General features: G+C 40.2%; 1 long non-coding RNA gene across 2 annotated transcripts in view; it reads right to left on the bottom strand.

Moving 5' to 3' along the window:
- Window positions 1-5376: 5376 nt before the first annotated feature.
- LOC109915681 overlaps window positions 5377-22855 on the bottom strand; it is a 32546-nt gene continuing 15067 nt past the window's right edge. For both annotated transcript variants that reach the window (XR_007263639.1, XR_007263637.1), the window contains one exon: window positions 5377-5634. This is a non-coding gene — a long non-coding RNA (uncharacterized LOC109915681). The remainder of the gene's footprint in view (window positions 5635-22855) is intronic.

Genomic DNA, 22855 nt, shown 5'->3' with positions numbered 1-22855 from the left:
CCATGGAAATAAAATAAATAAATGAGCTTTCAGAATAACTGTTAATGCTGGTAATTTCTTTGCCATAAACTGGTCCTAACTATTTCCATTCTTATTCCTTCAAGTGAGAGCTGGACATGTTTATAGCTTTATCAGAGATCACCTCATACCACAGGTGGGTACTGTATGGAATTGTCAGTGCCAGGGTGATCTAGTAAACTGGTTGTAATCATCTAAAATAATTGGAGAGGGGTCCTTTTCACATATACGGTTTCTCACCTTGCAGGAGATCTCATCATTTCAAAAAGGTAGGCTGTGTATATTATTGTAATAGAGTTTGTTCAGCACAGAAACAAACCTTTCAGTCCAACTCAGTCACGCCAATCCAATATCTTAAGTTAATCTAGTTCCATTTGCCAGAACTTGGCCCATATCCCTATAAACCCTTCCTATCCATGTATCCACACAGATGCCTTTTAAATGTTGTAATTATAGCAGTCTCCACCACTTCCTAGATCATAGATCATAGATCATAGAATCCCTACAGTGTGGAAACAGGCCCTTCGGCCCAACAAGTCCACACCGACCCTCACAGCATCCCACCCAGAACCCATCCCCCATACCACTCATCCCTGAACACTATGGGCAATTTAGCATGGCCAATCCACCTAGCCTGCACATCTTTGGACTGTGGGAGGAACCCGGAACACCCGAAGGAAACCCGCACAGACAAGGGGAGAATGTGCAAACTCCACACAGAAAGTCATCCGAGGGTGGAATCGATCTCCGGTTCCTGGTGCTGTGAGGCAGCAGTGCTAACCACTGAACCACTATACTGCCCCTCTGGTGGCTTATTCCATATATGCACCACCCTCAGAGGAAAAAGCAGTCTCTCGGGTCGCTTTTAAATCTTTCCCCTCTCACCTTCAACCTATGCCCTTTAGTTTTAGACTTCCCTACCCTGGGAAAAATACTTTGGCAATTCATCCTATCCATGCCCCTCATGATTTTATAAACTTTTATGATGTCACCCGCTCAACCTCTGACGCTCCAGGGAAAATAACCCAGCCTATTCTGCCTCTTACTATAGCTCAAACCCTCTAAACCTAGCAACATCATTGTAAAGCTTCGCTGCACCCTTTCAAGTTTAATAATATCTTTCCTATAGCAGGGAGACCAGAATTGGATGCAGTGTTCCAAAAGTGGTCTAACCAAGGTCCTGTACTATCGCAACATGACATCCCAACTCCTGTACTCAAATGCACTGACCAATAAAGGCAAGTGTACCAAACACCCCCTTCACTGCCTTGTCTACCTCTGACTAACCCAAGGTCTCTTTGTTCAGCAACACTCCCTAGGACCCTAGTATTAAGTGTATAAGGCCTGCCCTAAGTTATCAAAATGCAACACCTCACGTTTAACTAAATTAAGTTCCATCTGCCACTCCTCAAGGTCCAGTTGTACTCTGAAATAACCTTCTTCACCATCCACTACTCCACCAATTTTGGTGTCATCTGCAAAGTTACTAAAGATTCCTCCTCAATTCAAATCCAAATCATTTATATAAATGACAAAAAGCAATGAATCTAGCATCAAATCTTGTGGCATACCGCTGGTCAAAACCGTCCACCATCACCCTCTGTCTCTTACCTTCACGCCAATTTTGTATCCAGATGGCTGGATCTCCCTGGATACCATGTGATCTAACCTTGCTAACCAGTCTACCTTGTGGAAACTTGTTGAACGCCTTCATCAGTCTTCTTTGTCGCTTTGTCAAAAAGCTCTATCAAGCTAGTGAGAGACAATTTCCCATGCACAAAGCTACATTGACTATCCCTAATCAATCCTTGCCTTTCCAAATACATGTAAATTCTGACCCTCATAATCCTCTCCAACAACTTACCACCGCTGATATCAAGCTCACCAGTCTATAGTTCCCTGGCCTTTCCTTACCACCTTTCTTAAATAATGGCACCACATTAGCCATCCTCCCTACTTCCAGCACCTCACCCGTATTTATCGATGATACAAATATCTCAGCAAGGGACCTAGCAATCATTTCCCTAGCTTCCCACAAAGTTCTTGGATACACCTGATCTGGTCCCAGGGTTTTTCCACCTTTATGCATTTTAAGATGTCCAGCACCACCAATTCTGTGTTGGACATTTTTCAAGATTTCGTTATTTATTTCCCCAAGTTCTCTAACTTTCATCTACCTCTCCACAGTAAACACTGATGAGTGGCACGGTGGTTCAGTGGTTAGCACTGCTGCCTCACAGTGCCAGGGTCCTGGGTTTGATTCCACCCTTGGGTTACTGACTGTGTGGAGTTTGCACATTCTCCCCGTGTCTGCATGGGTTTCCTCCGGGTGCTCTGGTTTCCTCCCACAGTCCAACGATGTGCACGCTAGGTGGACTGGCCATGCTAAATTGCCCATGGTGTTCAGGGATGAGTGGATTAGGTGGGTTCTCGGGGGATTGGTCTGGGTGGGATGCTATGAGGGTCAGTGTGGTCTTGTTGGGCCGAAGGGCCTGTTTCCACACTGTAGGAATTCTATGAAAATACTCAAGTAGTATCTCACTCATCTCCTGTGGTTCCACACACAGACAGCCTTGTTGATCTTTAAGGGACTCTATTCTCTCCCTAGTTACTCTTTTGCCTTTAATCTATTTGTAGGATCTCCTTGGATTCTCCTTAATCCTCTATGCCAAAGCAATCTCATGTCCCTTTTTTGCCTCCTGATTTCCCTTTGAACATACTCTTACTGCCCTTGTACTCTTCAAGGGATTCACTTGATCCCAGCTGTTGATACCTGCCATAAGCCTCATTTTTCTTGACCAGAGCCTCAAGTTCTCAAGTCATCCAGCACTCCCTAACATCTACCATTGTTGCCCTTCTCAATCTCGTTATCTCATTTTTGAAGGTCTCCCCCTTTCCAACCATTCTGTTATCTGCGAATAGCCTCTCCCAATCAGCTTTTGAAAGTTCTTTTCTAAAACCATCATTATTGGCCTTACTCCAATTTAGAATTTTAACTTTTACATCAGGTCTATCCTTTGTCATAACTATTTTAGAACTAATAGAATTATAATCAGTGGGCCCAAAGTACTCCCCCACTGACATCTCAGTCACTTGCCCTGCCTTATTTCCCAAGAAAAGGTCAAGTTTTGCTCGGTATATCCACATACTGAATAAGAAAATTCCCTTGAACACACTTAACAAATTAATCACCATCTAAGCCCTCAACACTATGGCAGTCCCAGTCTATGTATGGAAAGTTAATTCCATTATATTACAACCCATAAGTTTGCACAATTGAATTGGCTTTTATTATTATATTTGCTATATCTTTATATATCATATATCTTTTATTATTATAATTGTTATTAGGTTTATTTCCAAACAGGCAGCACACTTGTCGAAAATGGCCAAATAGCCACTTGTTTATTGATTATGAACTTGTGACATAATGATGTAACTTCTGTCATGATGGCTTCAATCACATCAGAAAAAAAAGTGTTGCTTCATCTTCATTTCTGATTCTACCTAACGTTTTCCCCTAACACACTTACAATTAAATTTTAATATTCATCTTTTTAATCATAGTGGTCTAATGTATCCTGTTTTACATTTAAAAATACTTTTAACTGATTGAACATACCCTAATGTTGTTATAGGCTATGGCAGCATGAACTACCTGAATTACTAAAACATTCCGGGTTAATTGCCATATTTGTAATCATAGGAACGTTGCAACAGAGTAGGCCATTTAGCCCATCTAGCCTGTTCTGCTATTCAATGAAATCTTAGCTGAATTGCAACCTCATTCCACATATTCACTTTGCCCCATATCCCCTTAATAGCTATGGTGATCAATTATCTACCAACCTGTCATTTTTTTTAGACTTTGCCCTTTGTTTACCTTATTCTTAATTATAGATTTGAATAATATTCCAGCGCAGTCATGTGAAACAGTGTGCAGTATCCTTGTCTCTGAGCCAGAACCTCTGTGTTCAAGTCTCATTCCAGGACTAGATGATCAAGGAAAATGAATTCATCATGTGGTCAAATAGATTAAATATAAACTCGTAGTCCAAACATGTGCAAGTTAGGTGCATTGGCCATGCTAAATTACCTATAGCGTTCATGGATGTGTAGGTTAGGTACATTAGCCATGAGAAATGCAGGGGTAGAGCAGGGGGATGGGTCTGGGTGGGATGCTGTCCGGAAGGTCGGTGTGACTTGTTGGGCTGAAAGGCCTGTTCCCATACTGTGGGGATTCTATTTTTAAAAATCATAAAATGTGGGAGAGATTCCTGGTCAGCTGTGTGATATAAAGAAGCCAGTGCCTTGCCCATAATTATCCATTGCTCAGGGTTGTAACAAACACATAAATGTCTTACTGCAGTTATACAGGTCCTTGGTGAAAGGAGACCTGGTGTATTATGTGCAGTTTGGTCTCCCTACCTAATAGGGGATACTCTTGCCAAAGAGGGAGTGCAATGAAGGTTCATTAGGCTGATACCACAGATGGCAGGTCTGTCATATGAGGGGAGATTGATTTGACTGGTCCCGTATTCACTAGAGTTGAAAGAATCAAAGGGGATCTGGAGGAAATGTATAAAATTCTAATAGGATTAGAATTAGATTAGGGTTAAATGCAGGGAAGATGTTTTTCTGGAGTGGGGAGTCTAGAACCAGGGATCACAGTCTCAAATATGGAGTAGACCATTTAGGACTGACATATGGTAACATTTCTTCACTCAGAGGGTGATCAACCTGTGGAATTTACTACCACAGAAGACTGTGGATGTTGGGTCACTAAGTGTAATCAAGAAAGAGATTAATAATTTTTTTAGATACTAAAGATATAAAGGGATGTAGAGAGAAAGTGGGAATGTGGCATTGAGATAGAGGATCAGCCATGATTATATTGATTGGTGGAGCAGGCTCAAAGGGCCAAATGGACAACTCCTGCTACTAATTTCTGCTTTTTTTTATGTAAAAGTGAATGTTGCCACAGGAAGTCAGAGTCCTTGGGGCGGTTCACTAACCCAGTCGGCTGGACAGCCAGTGTGGGTCAGATTGGTACCCACAGCATGGTGTTCAATTCCCATTTCAATTGGAATGCATTTGACAGCTGCCTCCTTGGTCATCTATTGTGGAGATTGTGATATTGTAGGTCAGACCTGTCTATAGGCAGAAAACTGAAGAATAAATGTCCTGCAAACAGATTTGAAACTAACTGATCTATAAACTCACAGCCTGATAATAATATCAAACTAATTCATTGGCTGCTATCCACGACCACCATTTAAATAGATTAATAAAATGTAACTAAAATAATACATGAGATTTCCAAATCTAATGATTATTGGTAATAATTTTTCCCAAAAACATCTTGAACCTAACCTTATCTCCTTACAGCATCATGGATTATGTTAAAGTGCAAGGTTCATGTTTGACTTTGTCTATACTGTTTGTGCCATGGCTGTGTCACCCATTCTGGATGAATCTGATAATCATAGCAATGTGGTTTAGGGGTCATCTCCCACATATAGGCACTTCTGGTTTGCTGAAAACGAGGACCTTGTATTTGCACATATCCCAAATCTTTAGTAAATTATCTCAGTAGATGTTCCATTGCTGTGCATTCTGCAAATGAAGAAAAAGGTTTTAGGTAAGATAGAAGGAAATCGGGTTTCATCCATTACAGTTTGCTCTAAGATTCGTTAAGTAAAGCGCATTCTTTCAACTAAAATCTAAAGAGGTATTACTTTGAAAATATTAACCTTTGAACCTACTGGTAAAATTATTGCACCATGTTGAATAAGTTGGTCCTAGTATATATAGCAAACTCATGATATGATATGTGTTCTTATTCAAGCCACCACAACAATATTATAGAAGGATCACATCTCCAATATTACTTATTTAGATTCAAAAAGTGGAACTACAACTCATTTTGACAGAATTTATTTTCTTTATTTGTTCATGGGATGTGGGTGCCGCTGGCTAGACCAGCATTTATTAGTCATTCCTAATTGTGCAGAGGGCTCTTAAAAGTCAATCACATTGCTGCAGGTCTGGAGTCATATGTAGGTCAAACTGGGTAAAGATTTCCTTCCCTAAAAGACATTAGTGGACCAGCTGGGTTTTTTTTTAACAACAATTGACAATGTTTACATGCTATTAGGCTATGCTCTATTTTTGTAATTCCAGATTTTTATTGAATTCTAATTCCACTGGCTGCCAAGGTGGGTTTCTAACCCATGCACAAAGAACATTAGGCTGCATATCTGGATTATTAGTCTCATGACATGAGACTATTAGTGACATGAAGACTACTCCACTCCTTACTATGCCATTATCTTCCCTATTAAGAAATATAAAATATTTTGCATGGTCATGCAAATAGGGTGATAGCCTATCCACACATTTTCTAATCTGCCTAATTTTCTATTAGCATGTAAAAGAATATGAAATGGAATGAACAAATGCTCATATTTATATAGTATTACAGATCGTATTTATATAATGTTTTAGAATGCCCTGATTATAGCAAAGTGGCCCAAAAGAACAATCAGACCAAATTTGACACCAAGACACACACACACACATTTCTGAATAGATGACCAAAAATTGGTCATGGAAGTAAATCTTAAAAAGCATCTCAAAGGAGGAAAGGAAAGGTAGAAAGGTGGAGAAGTTTAAACAGACAATTGCACAACTTTGGAACACAGCAGCTGAAGTCATGGCTACCAACAATGGAGCAATAACATCAGAGATCTCCAAGAAGCCAAAATTAGAGGAGTGCAGAAATCTGAGAGTTGGAGATCTAGAGAAAGTTAGAGATAAGGAAGGGGAAGGCTGTGGAGGAATTTTGGAACATGGATGAGAATTTATAATTAAGGAGTTGTCAGACTTGGAGCCAATGGGTGAATGGGATTGATATGAGTTAGGATATGGCAGCAGGATTTTTAATAAATTTATGATTCTGGAGGGTGTGAGGTAGAAGGTTGGTCTGATGAGCATAAATATAGCCCCGTCTAAAGGAAATAAAGGCACAGATGAGGCTGGCAGCAACAGATAAACTGAGAAGAGGCAGAAATGGATGTTATAACACATAGCAGAATTGAATCCTGCCACTGATCCTTATGATAACCCACCAGTTAACCAATCCTCTATCCATTTCCTTACCTTGCATTATGGCCTTTTATATGACGCCTCATCAAACTGCGTTTTGGAAATCCATATATGCTACAGCTACACTTTCCCCTTTATTTACCTTGTTAGTTACATCCTCAAAAATCTCAAATACATTTGTCAATCACAATTTCCCTTTTATAAGACCATGTTGGCTCTGCCTCATTATATTCTCGAAGTGTCTTGTTAACATTTACATAAAAGATTCCTGTATTTTCCAACTCTTGCTAGGATAACTGATTTGTAGGCTCTCTGGTTTTCCTTGCCCTCTTTTCTTGAATAGCAGTGTTTCATTGGTTATTTTCCAAAGCACTGAAGCTGTTCTAGGATCTAGAGAATTTTGGAAGACCAAATCAATGCACCAACTATCTCTGCAGACAGCTCTTTCAGAATCCTAGGGTGTAGACCATTAGGTCTGGGTGATTTTTTTTTTTACTTTTATTTCTGTTAGTTTAATTTAGTTGCCTTCAGCTAGTGTGTCAGTCATGGCTCAGTTGGCAGCATTTTTGTCTCTGAGTTAGAAAGTGCCACTCTATTACTTTAACATGTTGAAGAACTGAAGGTCTACAGCACAGAAAGGGTCCTTTGAGTCTGCACCAGTCAAAAACAATCACCTAACTATTCTAATCCCATTTTCCAGTACTTAGCCCATTGCATTGTATACCTTGGCATTGCAAGTCTACATGTAAAAACTACTTAAATATTACGAATGTTTCTGCCTCTACCACCCTTATAGCAGTGAGCTCCAGATTCCTACCACCTCTGAGTAAAAAAAAAATTCTTCTTACCCTCTCTAAAGCTCCTGCCCATTACCTTAAATCTATGCCTCTGGTCATTAATCCTTCCTCAAGAGTAAAGTTTCTTCCTATCTTCCTATGTCCTTCATAATCTTATACATCTCAATCATGACCCCCTCAGTGTCCTCTGCTCCAAGGAAAATAACCACAATCTATCCAATCTCTCTTCATAACTGAAACTCTCCAGAACAGGCAATATCCTAGTAAATCTCTTTTGCATCTTCTCCAATGCTATCACATCCCTTCTATAATGTAGATTCCAGAACTGCACACAATACTCTAGCTGTACCCTAACTAATTTTTTTTTTTACAGTTCCTACTCTTAAAATCTATGCCTTGTCTATAAATGTAGGTATCCCACATGCCTTCTTACCAACTTTTATGTCCACTGTTGGAATGTTGACTTTGGATGACACATTAACCTGAGGCCTGTCTGCTCTTTCAGGTGCGTAAGATCCTACAAGATTATTCCAAAGTAGAAGAATGTTTTCCTTGCATCATGGGTAATATTTATTCCTCAATCACCATCCTAAAATCTGATTATATGATCATTATCAAACTGCTGTTTGTAGGAGGCTGCTATGTGCAAATTGTTTACCATATATCGTACATTATGTCAGTGGTTATACTTTAAAATGCTTTTTTCTGGTTGTAAAGGGCATTGATAGATCCAGTCATCACAAAAGGTGCTACCTAAATGCAAGTCTTTTAACTTCTCTTGTACTTCTTTTCTCTACGGATATTAATTATGAGCTCCTTAAGCTCATTAACGCTTTAATTCACATTACTTTTGGTATGCATGTGCCTCCTACTACGAAAACAGAGCTAAACAAAAAGTTTAGTATTTGTCATGTCCTTATTGCCCATGATATTTCTCCCATTCTGACCTCCAAGAACCTAATTTGTTACCTTTTTTTTGCGTATTTATATAAGTTCTTCCAAGAATTTTAAAACTTTTTCTTTGTTATTTTACTATCAGATTCTATTTTTCCTTTTTTAATTCAATGTTTTGGTCAACTTGTAAATCTTTTCCAATTATCACACTTACTATTCTCCACAACATCAGGCTTTTCTTTTAATTCAATATTATCCCCAACTACTTTAACTGGCCATGAATGGACATCAAGGAGCTTTTATCTGTCAATGAAATGCATTTTCATTGATAATTTTGAATCATTTCATAAAAATGCTCACTATTTCTTACCTACCAAATAGAGTTTAGTCTGTTTTCCCAATCAATCTTAGCAAACTTGTCCCTATTTCCTATGAAGTAGGCTTTATTTAAGTTTAAAACTCTTGTTTCAAATTTAAGCATATCACTGTTAAACTTAATTACTTAATGCCCTCTCCTGACGTGAGTTTAGAGGGCATAAAATCAGGCAAGAAGGTGGCGGGTAGAATCTGTGGCAGGAAAACCCCCTGGATAGCCTTCCCACCCACTGCCAATTGAGGTCTTTAAGTGAGTAGGACATTATCCCCATCACTACTGGTATTAACCCAGCAGCAGCAGTTGTGTGGACAGCATGGAGAGCAAACCCTGCTTCTTGTCTCCTGGGAATTCTTCACTTAGTGCCTGATCAAGTGTTATGGCATTGGAAGGGATGACCAGCTTGGAGCAATCCTCCTAACCTAGCTGCAAACTGTCCTCCCTCACAATACCACCCTGTGAAAACCCTCTTGCCAGTACTTTCTTCTGGTCTGGCCCTCAGGCAGACATTGCTCTGGCAGCAGACCCCACTTCCTAGGTGGCACTATTTGCAAAAAAGCTGCTGGTCTCTCATTGACTGGTAGTTGTCAATGGGTAGAACATCTGCTCCTGGAGTTCTGATTCCATGGAAGGCCCATTAATAGCCTGTTCGTTGCATGACTGGCTTGTAATTTGATATGAGACATGAGACATGAGACATGATGCTGCCTGAACTGCTGTGTTCCTCCAGCTCCACATTGTATCCACTCCGACTCTAGCATCTGCAGTTCTTGCTATCTCCGTGTATTTGACATGCTTTGTCCAAGACCCATATCGCTTTCATAAAATTGTCCCCAAATGTGTAATTCTATCATACTATAATGACTCTATCCAAACAATATTTTACTGTGATATTACTGATGATCCTATTTCATTACACATAGCAATATCTAAAATTACGTTATTTCTGCTTAGCTCCACAATGTATTGTTTTAAGCATCTGTCACAAATGAAGTCATTCTCCAAAATACCTTTGCCAATGTTATCAATGCAGACTGTGTACACTAAATATTCCTGCAAGCTCCTATTATTTCTTGAAAGATACTCTGTCCATTTATGCTCTTCACACTTGTTATTCCTAATATTTTACTTCTTGATCTTCTGAGTCTACTTTTGTACTACTGTCCTATCAGTACTATTACTCCTCCTTCTCCATTTTCCCTGTCTTTTCAAAGTGTTAAGTACCCTGGAGTAGTCATTTTCCAACCTTTGTCATCCTCAGAGCCAAATATGTGTATTTAACTATTAGGTCAAACTTATTTATTTCTATTTGTATAAGTAGTTTTTCTGCCCTGTCATGAATGCTTTGACCGTTTTTTAAAAACATTTTTCCCTGCATGAACTTTACTCACTAATGCACAATTGATATAAAACCCACCATCCCTTTTTGTTACATTCTGTTTAATTTTACCCAAATTGTTACCCTGTCTTGGTCTTTCTCCCTAATTTCTAAATTTCCCCTTACCAATCCTCCTCATCATTCAAAATGCTATCCAGAGTCCAAGTTATTTAATTTTCCAAGACACCAAGACAGCTTGGTTTAAATGAAAACCATCCCAATGGAACAGTTCATTCAGTCTCCAGTACACTACTGCTACCAGAGTCCCATAAACTGGAATCCTTTTTTTTGAGAAGATTTGTAGCTTGGATTGCGGATGAGGTTGTAGACTTGCTCACCAACCTGGTGTGTTTGATTACAAATGTTCCGTCACCCTGCGAGGTAACATTGCCTAAAATAGTTTTATTGTGGGTATGGGATCCGGAGTTATTAAAAGGAATGGATTCACAAAAAGCACAATCGCCATTACATCCTCAACAGACCACAACAAGATGACACAACACAGCCAGACACACTAGTCACCCTACCGTACATCAGAGACATATCAGAGATGACCACAAGACTACTCAGACACCCAGGTATCAGGGTAGCCCTCAAATCAACAACCACCCTTGCGACAACTACTGAGAAACGTAAAGGATCCCATATCCACAAACAATAAAACTAACGTAATATAGTTAGGCAGGGCTGTGAGAAACATTACATAGGCCAAACTGGAAGAAAACTGACTATAAGGATACACAAACACCAACTACACCAGCCACCAAGAGACACGACCAATTCTCACTGGTCTCAATACACGCAGACAAAGAAGGACATAAATTCAACTGGGACAACCCATCCATAATAGCACAAGCCGAACGGAGGCATGCCAGGGAATTCCTGGAGGCCTGGCATTCCAACCGGAACTCCATCAACAAACACATTGAACTGGATCCGATATACAAATCAATGAAAAACAAAACAGGAAGTGATGCCAACCACCCCAGCAAACTGGGGCATATTAATAACAAGCGGGATAGAACACCAACGCTTCACTGGAAGCACACTGATGATGTTACCTAGCAGGGTGACGAAACATCTGCAATCAAACACACCAGTTCAGCAAACAACCTCACTGGAACCTCTTTCTCACAACCATATTTCAGCCACACATTCAATTTTAAATCTGATTTTCTTGGACCTACACCACTTCCTCTCAGCCTCATTCTTGGTTCCACTGACAATATTGGTTCCTACATTGATCACAACAGCTACTTTCTCCAGATGCTCTTAATTCCAATACTGGGCAAACAAGAAAACCTTACAAATGCATAGTGGGAATGCCAATGAGAGAACTATCTATTACACTGATTATATGGTCTCCTATGACCATCATATTCCTTTATTCTCCATTAATATGGATGGCACACATAACCATGGTGCTCCTGCCCATCCTACCTTTTTCTCATTTTTACATGCAGCAAGTATTTACATCTGTTAGCCAAAATCAGGAGCTGAGACTCCTCCACTAGTACATCCAGCGTCCACAGACCTATCTGACTGCCATTCACATTCCTGTCCATAAGCACTGACCAACTCAAGTAAACAGCCTAAGGGTACTATTAGAGAGACTGATAAAGACTGGTAAGTCTCAGCCTCACTGATGCCCAAAAATGTCCGCAACTTGGATTTAAGCCCAGCAGCTGTGAGCTGATGTTTTTTGAGTCAAAAATGTTAATGTAGTTGTAGTTTCTCAGTCTCTTGCTAGTCAAAAAAGAGTCACAGTGTCAGAAGAACACATAAGGAGACCATTTGGCCCATGCTGGCTTTCTGTGGAGCAATGTAGGAAGTCTCATGCCTTTATTCTTTCTTTTCCTTTTAGCCCTGCAAGTTTATTTACCTGAAGCAGCTATCTAATTTCCTTGCAAAATCATTAACTCTGATCACACTCATAGGCAAATTCCAGGTCATTAAAACTTAACTGCGTAAAAAAGTTCTTCACATCCTTCCTGTACGTCTTGCCTAAATCTGTTTCTTCTAATACTAGTAACATCAGTTCATGGAAACATTTATTCTTTGTCTACTTTAACTAAACCTGACCTTTCCTCAAACTCTTTTGCTTCAAGGAGAACCATAGCTTCTCCAATTTAAACCTCCCCCCCACCATTTAAACAAAATGTCAGTTCACCCTATCTCGCAATGTTAAAAAATTCTAAGATGTAGATCCAGATCTAAATCTTCACTAAAAACTAATCAGTTCTTCATTGGCCCTTATCCTTTCAATCTACTGGGTTTTGTTGAAATTTGCCCGTTAGTTTTTGAAATTTTTGTTAACAAATGAACAGATGAAGACTGATTAAACTCTGTCCACCTTCAGTGGCTGAGTGAAAAAGCAGTGGTCATTGCATTGACCCTTGGACAACTAAATCCATAGCTCTCTGAAAGTGTCAACACAAGTGGATAAGGTGGTAGAGAAGATGTATAGCATGCTTGCCTTCAGTCGGGGCATTGAGTATAAAAGTTGACAAGTCATATTGCAGCTACATAAGACTTTAATTGGGGCATGTTTGGAGTTTTGTCTGTAGTTCTGGTCACCACACTATAGGAAGGATGTGGAAGCTTTGCAGAAGGTGCAAAAGAGGTTTATCAGGATGTTGCCTGGGTTGAACCGTATTAGTTATGAGGAGAGGTTGGACGAGCTTGGATTGTTTTCGTTAGAGTGTCAGATACTAAGGAGCAACCTGATAGAATTATGTAAAATTATGAGAGGCATGGATAGAGTGGATAGTCAAGATTCTTCTTCCCAGGGTACTAATGTAAAATACTGGGGAGCATAGGTTTTAAGTTGGGAGGGGAAAAGTTTAAAGGAGATTTGCAAGGAATGTTTTTTACAGAGTGTGGTGGGTGCCTGGAATTCACTACCAAGGAGGTGGTGGAAGCAGATCCATTAGCAAAGTTTAGACAGACACTTGAACAGGCGGGGAATGGAAGGATACGTTCATGTGCAGGCAGATGGGATTAGTTTAGAATGGTATCGTGGTTGCACAGACATGTAGGCTGAAGGACCTGTTCCTGTGCTGTATAGTTGTATGTTCTATGTATCTATGAACACTTTTGTTTACCATCCTTCAGTTGGAAAAACAACCAATTGCCATGATTTGCTGTTTTCTGTCCTTAAGTATATATTTAAACCATGCTAACATTAAGCTCTTATTCCACGAACCTCAATTTTGAAAACCAATATTTGTGTGGTGCTTTCAAATATTTTCTTAACATCCATATAGACTGGATTCACAGGACTAATTAGATCAGTCAAGAACAATCTGCCTTTTACAAGTTTGTGCTAGGTCTTTGTCTTTAACTCAAAATCTGATTATTGTTTCTAAAACTTATCCTACCACTGTTGTTAAATTGATCAACCTCTATTTAGTAAAAATTTCTACCATTTCTTGACTAAGGATGTTACATTTGCCACTTTGCAATAGAACATAGAACATAGAACATTACAGCACAGTACAGGCCCTTCGGCCCTCGATGTTGCGCCGACCTGTGAAACCAATCTGAAGCCCATCTAACCTAAACTATTCCATTATCATCCATATGTTTATCCAATGACCATTTAAATGCCCTTAAAGTGGGCGAGTCTACTACTTTTGCAGGCAGGGCATTCCACGCCCTTACTATTCTCTGAGTAAAGAACCTACCTCTGACATTTGTCCTATATCTATCACCCCTCAATTTAAAGCTATGTCCCCTCGTGCTAGCCATCACCATCCGAGGAAAAAGGCTCCCACTGTCCACCCTATCTAATCCTCTGATCATCTTGTATGTCTCTATCAAGTCACCTCTTAACCTCCTTCTTTCTAACGAAAACAGCCTCAAGTCCCTCAGCCTTTCCTCATAAGACCTTCCCTCCATACCAGGCAACATCCTGGTAAATCTCCTCTGCACCCTTTCCAATGCTTCCACATCCTTCCTATAATGCGGTGACCAGAACTGTACGCAATACTCCAAGTGCGGCCGCACCAGAGTTTTGTACAGCTGCAACATGACCTCATGGCTCCGAAACTCAATCCCTCTACCAATAAAACCTAACATACGCCGCCTTAACAACGCTATCAACCTGGCTGGCAACTTTCAGTGATCTATGCACATGGACACCGAGATCTCTCTGCTCATCCACACTACCAAGAATCTTAGCATTAGCCCAGTACTCTGTATTCCTGTTACTCCTTCCAAAGTGAATCACCTCACACTTTTCCGCACTAAACTCCATTTGCCACCTCTCAGCCCAGCTCTGCAGCTTATCTATGTCCCTCTGTAACCTGCAACATCCTTCCGCACTATCCACAACTCCACCGACTTTGGTGTCATCCGCAAATTTACTAACTCATCCTTCTACGCCCTCATCCAGGTCATTTATAAAAATGACAAACAGCAGTGGCCCCAAAACAGATCCTTGAGGTACACCACTAGTAACTAGTAATATTCTGTCGCTCTGCATTTAGGGAAGATTGGAAAATTATGGCTAGCATTTCTGCTGTCTCAATCTGTCCTTTCCTTTGCAACTGGAGATGCAAACCATTTCTTCCAGATAATGAGTTCACTTCGGTACACCCCATTCATCAATTTTAACCCTCTCTATTACCTCTACCATCTCCTCTTCCTCCCATTTTGTCAAAATCCCCCTTAGTAAACACCAATACAAAGTATTCACTAAGTATTCTTCTACTGCACTGCACCTCTAGATATATGTCACCCTCTTTGTTCCTAAGCAGCCTTACTCCATCTCTTGCTCCCTAGTTAATACCCATATGCTGTTAGAAGGTTTTTGAGTTTCCTTTTATGTTAACTGAGGTACTATTCTCATATTCTGTCTTTGACATCTTATTAGCCTCTTCACTTTTTTTCTTTATTCATTCATGGGAATAGGGCGTGGCTGACCAGGCAGCATTTATTGCCCATCCCTAATCGCCCAGAGGGCAAGTTAGAGTCAACCACATTGCTGCAGGTCTGGAGTCACATGTAGGCCAGACCAGTTAAGGATGGCAGTTTCCTTCCCTAAAGGACATCAGTGAACCAGATGGGTTTTTCCCAACAATTGGCAATGGATTTGTGATCATCACTAAATTCTTAATTCCAGATATCTTACTAAATTCAAATTCCACCATCTGCCATGGCGGGATTCGAGCCAGTGTCCCCAGAATGCTATCTGGGTCTCTGGATCAACTGTCCAGTGATAATACCACTAGGCCATTGCCTCCCCTGACTGCCCCTTAATTTATTGTATTTAGCCTAAATTAAATGAAATGCAGTATACACCCACTGTTCTATTATATTCTCTTATCTTTTTCTTCATTCAATTAACCATAGTTTTGGTTCCCTTTTGCTAGAACGTACCTATCTCATACTTAAAATGTCATTTTAAGTAACTCATTTTTCCATTACAGTTTTTCCTTCAAACAATAGTTTACCATTTTACGCTGACCAAAGAACCATCATCCTGTCGAAGCTTCCATATGTTGCATAAATTAGGGGCAGCACAGTGGTTAGCTCCGTTGCCTCACAGCACCAGGGACCTGTGTTCGATTCCAGCTTCGGGCGACTGTCTGTGTGGAGTTTGCACGTTCTCCCCGTGTCTGCGTGGGTTTCCTCTGGGAGCTCTGGTTTCCTCCCACAGTCCAAAGATGTGCAGGCTAGGTGGATTGGCCATGCTAAATTGACCGTAGTGTTCAGGGATGCATAGATTAGGTGGGTTATAGGGGGATGGGTCGAGGTGGGATGCTCTGAGGGTCGGTGTGGACTAGTTGGGTCGAATGGCCTGTTTCCACACTGTCGGGATTCTGTGATGATCTATGAAATTCTTGCTCTCTTTGAAATTTGGCATTCCTGTGTCCGTCCTGATGAGTGCAAGATGAAAAGTTTTAACAGGCTTTTCCTTTTTAAGCAATGCTTATGTTCACCTGGTTCATCAACATCTTTCTCTCCAACATAGATAATGTCCACTGATAATTGCTCACTTTTCAGTTCCATTCTCAATTCCTCAAACAATAAAAGTCCATGCCTGAATTTAGCAAGACCTGGACAAAGTCAGATAATGAACTTTCTCCATCATCACATTCCAGGGATTTCCAGTGACCAGAAACTTAACTGGACCAGCCACATTAATACTAAGAGATTGACTAAATTGTTTTCACTGGAGTTCAGACAAATGAGGGGGTATCTCAAAGATACTTATAAAATTCTAATAGGACTAGACAGGGTAAATGCAGGGAGGATGTTCCCAATGGTGGGTGTGTCCAGAACCAGGAGGTCACAGTCTGAGGATTCAGGGTAGACCATTTAGAACAGAGATAAGGAGACATTTCTTCACCCAAAGAGTGATGAGCCTGTGGAATTCATTGATGCCAAAATATTGAATGTATTCGAGAAGCAGCTAGATATGGCACTTGGGGTGAATGGGATCAAAGGTTACGGGGAGAAAGCAGAATTAGGTTATTGAGTTGGATGATCAGCCACAATCATGATGAATGGTGGAGCAGGCTTGAAGGGCCAAATGGCTGCCTCCTGCTCCTAAGTTCTGTGTTTCTATAAGCAGGTAAGAAACTGGGAATTCTGCAATGACTAAATCACCTTCTAACAACCCAAACCTTGTCCATCATCTACAAGGCACAGATGAGGAGTATGATGGAATATTTTTCTAGTCTGGATAAGTGCTGCTGAAGAAACTTTGAACCATCTAGGACAAAGTATCCCAATTGACTGGTATCCTACAGCAATCCAAGCATTAATTCCCTCCACCAGCAGCACACAGTGACTATAGTGTGTACTATCTACAGGACAAACAGCAAAAGCTCACCAAGGCTCTTTCAACTGTATCTTTAAAAGGCACACCCTTTATCACCTGGAGGGACAAGGATTAATTGCTGTCTGGAAACACCATCACCTGTAAGTTCCCCTCCAAACCATTGCCCTGATTTGGAAACATATTGCTGTTCCTTCATTGTAGCTGTGTCAAAATTCTAGGACTCCTGACCTAACAGCATTGTGCACGTAAGATCTGTGGACATTTGAGTAAGTTGCTTGCAACTTTGACAAATAGGGACCATCAATGAATGCTGACAATGACAGCAAAGTCTGACCCCATGAATAAATTTTAAAAATTAGTAGTCTTGATGATGGAACAGATTTCGGGTCAGAACTTAATCACAAGGTCACTTAAGATGGTTAACGTTGAGAACATTCAGGTTTAGCCTCAAACAGGGGCTAGGAAAGAGATGGAGTTGCTGCTGGGAATGGAGTTTGTATCTCTGGCAAAGTCTATTTCCTCACAGTCCTCAGAATAGGATTTTAGACAGAGTAGCTTTGAAACAGTGCAATGGTCAACAGAGGTGGTGACAAATTAGAGTGGGTGTCATCAGCATACATATGGCATCTGATACATTTCCGGATGATGCTATCAAGCGGCAGCATGCAGAGGAAGTGGAAAAGGAATCCATTGGAGTTGATTCTTCAAAACAGTTGATAAGAATGGAACAAAGCAACAGCCAACTCCCTCAGTTCATTGACAGAAGAGAGGTACTAGAGGAGGATGGTTTGAGGAAAGCTAGTTTACATGGTCAAACTGAATTTTATTTCTGACTTAGGCAAATGTTTTTTTTTGCTGTGACCGGTTTGAAAACCTGAATAAAAGCATTGAAAGAGGTGGCCAGGGAAGATTAGGCACAGATTTGGAAGGTGATAGCATGTTCAAGGACTTTGGAGAGAAAAGGAAAGTTGGAGAATGGGATGGTCATGTTCAAGGACAGAGGTATGAAGGATATGTTTCTTTGAAGTATAAAAGTATAATAGACGGTTCGAAGTGGATGGGGTCAGCACCTGAGGAGAGAGAACCATAACAATACTAACCAACATGGAAAGTTAGATAGTTAACAGGTTGGTTGAAGTATTAGGGGGCAGGATGGACAAGATGAATCCAGGGAGAGCATGAAGAAAGTTAAGAGAAAAAAATGGAGACATATACAACTTCAGGGATGGCACAGTGGCTCAGTGGTTAACACTGCTGCCTCACAGCACTAGGGAGCCGGGTTTGATTCCATCCTCGGGCGACTGTCTTTGTGGACTTTGCACATGGCCCCCATGTCTGCGTGAGTTTCTTCTGGGTGTTCCGGTTTCCTCCTTTAATCCAAAGATGTGTAGGTTAGGCAGATTGGCCATGCTAAATTTCTCAGTGTCCAGGGATATGCAGGCTAGGTGGGTTAGCCATGGGAAATGTGGGGTTACAGGGATAGGGCAGGGGTGTGGGTCTGAGTGGGATGATCTTTGGTGGATCGGTGTGGACTCAATGGGCCAAATGGCCTGCTTCCACACTGTAGGGGTTCAACAATTCAGAACTAGAATAAAGATAAATCTTCTAAGACATTTAAATCAGTCAGGGGAAAGAACGGGAGTAGCAGAATGGATGGCTTTAATCTTTATGAAAAGAAATCCCTGAGGTACTTGCTTTTGTTGTTGGAGTTTTGGGTGGAGTGAACAAAGATTTAAGGTGATGGTTTGTAGTGAAGAAGAGACTGGGGTTCTGTTTGCACTCTAGGATTATCCTGGAATATCCTGTCAGCTATTTCCCTATTGCACGTTTGGCAGTAGTGCAAAAGATACATGACACAAATAGGTTGAAGCCCATTGCTCCTACAGCAACATAGATCTAACTTTTCATGGGTGAATTGCATCCATGTTCCCTGGCTCTGCTGTTGACAATAAATGATTCTGAGTGGAAATGAATATGGGGAGACAATTGACAAGATACGGATTTATCCACAATTGTTTTTCTTTTACTCAGCTATAGTCTAAGAATGTGGAATGAACTAGACAATTACGGTCCCCAAAAGTATAAGTCATTCTGGTTATTATAAATATTGAAATAGTTAAAATTTCAAACTTTATTAGTTCTTTGGTCAGAAATTACTCCAATTCAAATGTTTTATACATGCAGGATAGAAGAATGAGATTGGAGTAAAACGTAGACAGCAATCTTTATGCTATTCTTGCTGCTCTGGATCCATCTGCAAAGTGAACATAACAGTGTCCATTGCATTGGGAATTTTAAGATTCCTGGTTATGGCTCATAAATATACCATAAACCAAATGAAATTAATGGATTGAAAGCCAGATTGATACTATGAAGCAGGAAGATATAGAAATAAGTGGAAAAGACTGTTGGGAATATCTGGTGAGAGAATCTACAAGAGTGGTTCTAGGTTTTCTTTTGCCCACATTATTCACAAAAAAATGTAAATACTTATTGTAATAATAACAATAATGACAATACTTGTTGGTGGCATATTGTGTGGCTGGGAAACAAGTATGAGAAAAGTTTGGCAGTATTGAATTGTGTGTGCTAATGAAACACATTAGTTTCAACAATGGAAGATAAAATCAAACATAATAAATGCAGTTGGTAGAATGGAAATGAAATGTGTACAGAATGAATAGGTGTCCATTAGCAAAAGGGTGTAAAGAATCCTGGGTGATCATTGACCATTCATTGAAATGGTTCTTTTTAAGTGTTCTTCTAAGTGCTACTGAGTGGTTTATGTCATGACCACAAATGACTAACCATCTAAAGTACTGCTAGTGATGAAATATTTGAATATTCTTTGGCTAATTGTGTTCATTCCTAAATGTTGTCAGAAACACATGAATTTAGCAGTAGTTTGATAGTGAATTAGTGTTTTAATTCTTTCATGCTCAATTAGTATCTTTCTGAGCACCGAAGTTAACACTAATCCTCACAAAATCAGTTTGAGTTATTGTAGGCACCCACTGCTTTGCATTACTATCAGAGGTGGCTTGACAAATATCACATGGAATTTAGCCTTTAAGAAGGTGGTGGTGAGTTGCTTTCTTGAATCACTGCATTCCATGTGATAATAGCTACATCCACAGTGCCATTAGGGTGAGAATGGTAAATTAGTTCAAAGTCAGGGTAGTATGGTGCTTAACAGCATGAGAATATAGAAGGAGTAATAGTCCATTTGGCTCCCTAAGGCTGCACCTTTATTCAATACAATCCTGACTGACCTTCAGTCTCAATTCCACTTTTCTGCCTGTTCCCAATCTTTTGATTCTGTGAAAGGCCAAAAATCTATGCATCATATCCACAGATAGATTCAATAATTGAGCATCAACAATTCTCTGGGGAATTCCAAAGAATTCATCACCAACTGACTGAAGAAATTACTCAACACCTCAGTCCTAAATAATTGTCCTTTTATCCTTGTGTCCCCTTGTGTTCTCGATTCCATAGTCAGACATCTCAGTGTCTAACCTATTTTGAGGATGTTGTATATTTCAATAGAGAAAAAAAAGAGAAGTTTTTCATGTCAATTATTTTACATATGTTACCTTTTGTTACTGACCCAATTGTAAGAGGGAATGGCTTCCTGGTAGAACTCTCATATTTTCTAATTGTCAACATGGACCACAATGACTAGATCCTCCTCGCCATCATCAATATCCTTTCAAGCCAGTTACAGATGTCCATCTAAGCCAAACAGAGTGATGCCAAGGGATTCCTGGAAGCCTGATATTCCAATCCAAGCTCCATCAACAAACACAGTGAATTAGACTCTATGTACAAACCACTGAGAAACAAAACCAGAAGTAATACCAACCAACCCAGCAAATCATGGCATATAAATAATAAACGGGACAGAACACCGATGCTTCACTGGATGTGCACTGAGGATGTTACCTAGCAGGTTGATGAAACATTTGCAACCAAACCCACTGGCTCAGCAAGCAAGTCTACAACCTCACTCAACCTTGATCTTGCTTAAAACCATAACATATCTGTCTCTCTAATTATTGCTTCGTCTGGAACAATCATATTTTGATCATCTTCTTTCTCGCTTTGACTACTTGCACACTGCAATGTGCTATGGTCAGCATAATGGTTTTCTGCCTGACAGTGCTCATCTTTATCCCTGAAGGTAGAAGGTTCATTGTAAACAGTCTGATAGGATCATTTTCATCAGATTTACTTTGTCTCATCTTTCATTTCATTTACTCTGTGTACAATAGGTCATATCAATCCCATTCTAACATCTACAGTAAGTCCATCAGACTCCGACAGCTACATTGATTCTACTTCCTTTTGTCCCATTTCCTGTAAAGATTCTATTCCAATCTCCCCATTTGTCCAGTTCTACCAGACCGGTTCTGGTGATGACAGCATGCACAACAGTACTTGCAGTCAGTTTTCATTTTTCCTCAACTGAAGTTTCCTTTTCACTATATTTGATAGTGTCCTTGATTTTGTCAATTTCATTTCTCACACTTCTGTCCTCGTTACTTCCTTCAAGAAACATGATTGGATTTCCTTTCACCCCATGAAAATGGAGTCACAGGTAGATAGGATAGTGAAGAAGGCGTTTGGTAAGCTTGCCTTTACTGTTCAGTGCATTGAGTATAGGAGTTGGGAGGTCATGTTGCGGCTGTACATGATATTGATTAGGCCACTATTGGAATACTGCATGCAGTTCTGGTCTCCCTGCTATAGGAAGGATGTTGTGAAACTTGAAAGGGTTCAGAAAAGATTTACAAGGATGCTGCCAGGGTTGCAGGGCTTGAGCTATAGGGAGAGGCTGAATAGGCTGGGAAAATTTTCCCCGGAGTGTCAGAGGCTTGGGGATGACCTCATAGAGGTTTTTAAAATCACGAGGAGCATGGATAGGGTAAATAGACAAGATCTTTTCCCTGGGGTGTGGGAATCAAAATCTAGAGGCATAGGTTTAAGATGTGAGGGGAAAGATTTAGAAGGGATGTATGGGACAACTTTTTCATGCAGAGGGTGGTGTGTGTATGGAATGAGCTGCCAGAGGAAGTGGTGGAGGCAGGTATAATTACAACATTTAAAAGGTATATGGATGGGTATATGAATAGAAAGGGTTTAGAGAGATATGGGCCAACTGCTAGCAAATGGGACTAGATTTATTTAGGATATCTGGTCGGCATGGACGAGTTGGATTGAAAGGTCTGTTTCTGTGCTGTACAGCTCTATGACTCTGTTCCACACTGTCAGCCTTCATTTTAAAACAATTATGCTCCACCACTTCTACTACCTCCAGGAAGTAATGCAACCACCAAAAACGTTCTTTTCCTTTTCCTTTTATAATTTTAAAATGATTGTCGCTCCATAACATATTTTACCACGTTTTTCTCACTCAGGATCAGAATAAAGAGTAGCTTTGTGTTGGGATAAAAGGCAGAAGAAATTAAATGACAGATTATAAGGCAAAGCAAAAG

This window comes from Rhincodon typus, chromosome 1 (genome assembly GCF_021869965.1).
Source record: "Rhincodon typus isolate 14 chromosome 1, sRhiTyp1.1, whole genome shotgun sequence".
NCBI lineage: Eukaryota > Metazoa > Chordata > Chondrichthyes > Orectolobiformes > Rhincodontidae > Rhincodon > Rhincodon typus.
Note: the sequence above shows the minus strand (reverse complement) of the source record. Positions and strands in the feature narration are given on the sequence as shown.